The sequence below is a fragment of the Phodopus roborovskii genome, unplaced genomic scaffold, assembly GCF_943737965.1.
Source record: "Phodopus roborovskii unplaced genomic scaffold, PHOROB, whole genome shotgun sequence".
Taxonomy (NCBI): domain Eukaryota; kingdom Metazoa; phylum Chordata; class Mammalia; order Rodentia; family Cricetidae; genus Phodopus; species Phodopus roborovskii.
The window spans coordinates 27,229,109-27,233,211 of NW_026126410.1; the positions used below are offsets into that span (position 1 = coordinate 27,229,109).

Consider the following 4,103-nt stretch of genomic DNA (forward strand, 5'->3'; position numbering starts at 1 on the left):
TTACATTTCTGTGACAAACAAAAATTCATGAGCCAACCCCACAAAATGTTGGAAAAGGGGGAGAAGTTTCTAAAACTAAATATGGACATTTCACCATAATTGTTGAACAGAGAAATGAAATATAATGCTTTGAATTAAAAAAAAATCATGAGTGGGTAAAATTTTGTAAGCTATTTAAAACCTGCAATCGCTGACTGTTGAGAAACTACACAGAAAAATTATGGGTATTGGTAAAGATCAGAAAGGGATCATGGATGAACTTTCACTGCTGAAGCTGCTTCCCATACCACCTGCCTCCAAAGAAAGCCTGACATTGATAAAATATTGAGCCAGGCTGATGCTGGTAGCAGACCCAGTGATGGTGACCTGCCTATCAGTATATACTTCCACAGAGTTTGTAATTCTTATTTGTGCTCTAGACATCTGACTGATCTCATTGACTTTGGTGCTCTGATATCCTATTATGGAACCAATCAAATCATTTGGAATGGTGAGTTCATGAGAAGCAGTTTGAGCAGATGATTTCAAACCTGCATTGAATCCGGTGTTGCCATGGTTTGTGGGAAAATGAGACTGTTGAATTGCCAACTGGTGGAGCTTGCTCAATTCTGGCTGTGGAATGGCATACGGTCAGTGAATGGTATAGGCCTGATCACTTGCAGAAATGAATATAGAACTTGAGGGCTTGCATCAGTATGGGATGGTCATGCCCTTTGGGGTCAGGGGGACTAGGAGAGAGTTTCCAACATGACCATGCAGATCTGTCTGACACACTCAATGATGGGTTGCACAATGCCAGCAATAGTGATTGATGCTTAGTTGAGTTGGTGAGCATATCCCAGGCCACTTGGACCTGAGCACCTGTACTGCAACCACATTTTTCAATGAGAGAACCATACTGACTAGCAGAAACCACCAATGGTTAGGTGGCAGGGGTCTCCTTACAGCTGTGTTATTGGTCAAAGAGCTGCTATGTCCCCTTCCAGTTTGTCAGTGTTTTGTGAAGGAAAACATGAGAGCCAGGCAGCTATTTAGATTTCTGTCTGCTTGCACTTAGTCTCTTGATTACTCCAGCAGATTTCAGCATGAAGATAGAGTAGTAAGTTGGCTGAAAGGAAGTCTCTAGCTTAATAAAAGGCAAACAAAATCTCAGTAACTCACATGACACTCACTAGGATTAAACATCAGATAAAACATAACATTTGATATACAGGAAGTGATGAATCCATATAACTTTACTTATTTAGAACTTGCCTAAGTATTTCATAAATTTTTTTCTAGATCCTCTTAGTCAAAAATATATTTTATCATCTATGGTCTTAAAAATTTTTTGATTTTCTATTATACAACTTAATTTCACCTTATATTTGAGATAATTAATTAATTGTTGGGGTAGATTTATTTTTCATAATTGGTATTTTATCTTTTCATATTTTCACATAATGAAACTGAAATATTCTGCTTAACAAATATGACAAATATTATATATCCTATATGAGGTCTCAAATAATAACTACTTTTTCCATGGAAAGCATCAGATCTTGGAATATGAGAATATTACAATAAAACATTGTAAAGGAAATAGAAAGACAAAACTTCTCATGCATTGAAAAAATTATATACTTGTGGCTATGCTTGGAGGTCTCTCCCTTGAAACTCATAGTAAGTTCTTTTTCTTATTATTTTTGATACAGAATCTCATGTTACTTAGCGTGGGCACAAATGTGCTATGTTGCTGAGGATGGCCTTGAAATTCCTATCTTTCTATTTCTATCTGTGGATGATAAGCTGATCGGTAAGCAGTATGCATAGTTTCTGCAATATTGTGCATAAAACCCAGAGCTGCAAGCACTCTACCAATGAAACTAAACTCTCACTTCCAAATGAGTGATAATATCATCAATACCAGACCCATTCAATCCATCTGGAAAACAGTATGCAAAGAAATTTGCATTGATGTTAGGCTTTGCAAAATGAATCCATTATGTTTGCTTATAAAAGGCCCTGATACAAAGCAATACTAACTATAGAAAAAGTAGGTTAACATAAATAATAAAAGACCAGACTGTTTTCTAGAGAAAATTTATCAAAGAAATGAAGAATTTCATTGTAACACAGCTGGGTCAATAAGTGCAGTAATAGAGATAATTTCAGGTACAAGAGGATCTTAGACACAACTACTCCACTAGCAAGTCTTGTGGGTAATTGTTATGAAGCTACACCAAAAAATTACTATACCAGTCAACTTTACGATAAAGGGGTATCTACAGATATCTCACAAGGATCTTTTGAGAATCATGATTTATTGATAACCTTGTCCTGAATTCCCATTAATGAGAAATTCTTAATAGGCCCCATATGTCTGGGGTCTTCTCTGGGTCGTGAAGCTACTCTTATACAATGGTGATCATGTAAAGCAAAGAAGATATACCTCCATGTGTCATTTTTAATAGAATGCCCTCTGAAGCACTGACATTCAATTACTTTTTATATAATAAAATCATAAATGATATCATTTATTTTAATATTAAAAGTTAGCATCTCAAATACTCCTATACTTTGTATTTTAAGATCCTTATTATTTAATAGTCATTAATACAATGTGAAGATGTGTTGCTTTCATTGGTTTAATAAAGTGTTAAATGGCCAATAGCTAGGCATAAAGATGTTAGGTGGGACTTGCAGAGAGGGACAAAGTACAGGGATGAATTAACAGTTGTGGAATCTAGTGGAGAAAAATTTTAACAGCAGCATGTAAGCAACAAGACTGAATTAGTGAAAACAGCAGGGACACTGTTTGAAGGAGTAATTAGGAAAAGGTAGTTCAAGTGTCATGCAGGCACAGAGATAAAATTATCTAAATTTTTTTCCTCTAAAATATTTATTTAGAACTGTATGACTTTAAGAAAAGTTTCCCATGATGTAAAAGACCCATGTGTCAAAAATGAAGGTATTTCACACAATTAGGTGATTCTCCTATTTTGGGTTGCATAATTCCGCCAAACAATTTTGGAGGATCAGTCAGTTAGAGATTATAACTTGGAAACAGAAATGTTAGTTGCTTAAAAGTTTGAATAAGGGAATAAATGTCTGTATTATTCACTAACGTCCAATATTTCACTGGCTTTAAATTGAAACAGTTCCCTCCACAAGGTACTTGTCCCTGCAGTTTGTGTCAGTACAGTAGAAATCAGGCCCTATGTAGCCTCTTTCAATTCATACAAATGAACCCTAAGCATTTTGCAGGGAGTATTGAAAATAAAAACACAGATACATCAGTGTCATTATTTGAGTCATTGTGATTGTGTTGCTGTAACAATTCATTATATTTTATAACTAAAGAAAAATTAAGGTACCTTAAAATTCTATACTATAAATAGATACTCTGTACATATCTTAATCAGTGGGAATATTTAGTGCTAATAGAACCAGTTGACTTGATTTGGTCCTTATTTAGTTTTATTTTTCCAGGTTTCTGGATTGCATAATTGGCTAGAAAGCTTAGAGGGATATTGTATGCATTTTAAAAGGAGCAAGTTAAAAAAAAAAAAAAAAAAACTCATCTCTTAAAAAATTTGGATGTGCTTTGAATAAAGTTTCCTTGTCCATTGCATTTTAATGTCCTGAAGAATACTAATATAAATGAAATATGAAGGTTGTTAATTAAAACTAAACTTTTTAACATAAAAACATTATTTATGGGCATTGTTATTATCCACCAAAATGTCCTGTTTATTCTTTATATATCTTTTACCCATTTAAAAATTAGGTTTGTGATAGTTCCAGGTTAATAATGCATAACAAAATAGCTCCCTTAAAGTCAATTTACCTCATGGTACCAGTCCAAAAACATAATATGAACAAGATTATTCATCTTCCATCTTGTAACTTAATTATCATGAGGATAGTTTATTCTATGAGAAATCAATTCTTTATGTAGCACACAAATTGAAGTCTCTTTGCCCTTTAAGATAGCATATAATCATTTCTTCACCAAAAATCTTTCAATTCCCTTGAAAGTTTATTAGACATCGATTTATGTTACAAAAGAAAATTTCTGTAATATACCTAGACATTTTTTAATTAATATTGTTTCTTTTAAT

At 33.6% G+C, this 4,103-nt stretch overlaps 1 pseudogene; it reads right to left on the reverse strand.

Moving 5' to 3' along the window:
• Positions 1-237: 237 nt before the first annotated feature.
• On the reverse strand, positions 238-3,834 carry LOC127220780 (poly(rC)-binding protein 2-like; annotated as a pseudogene).
• Between the last annotated feature and the right edge of the window lie 269 nt (positions 3,835-4,103).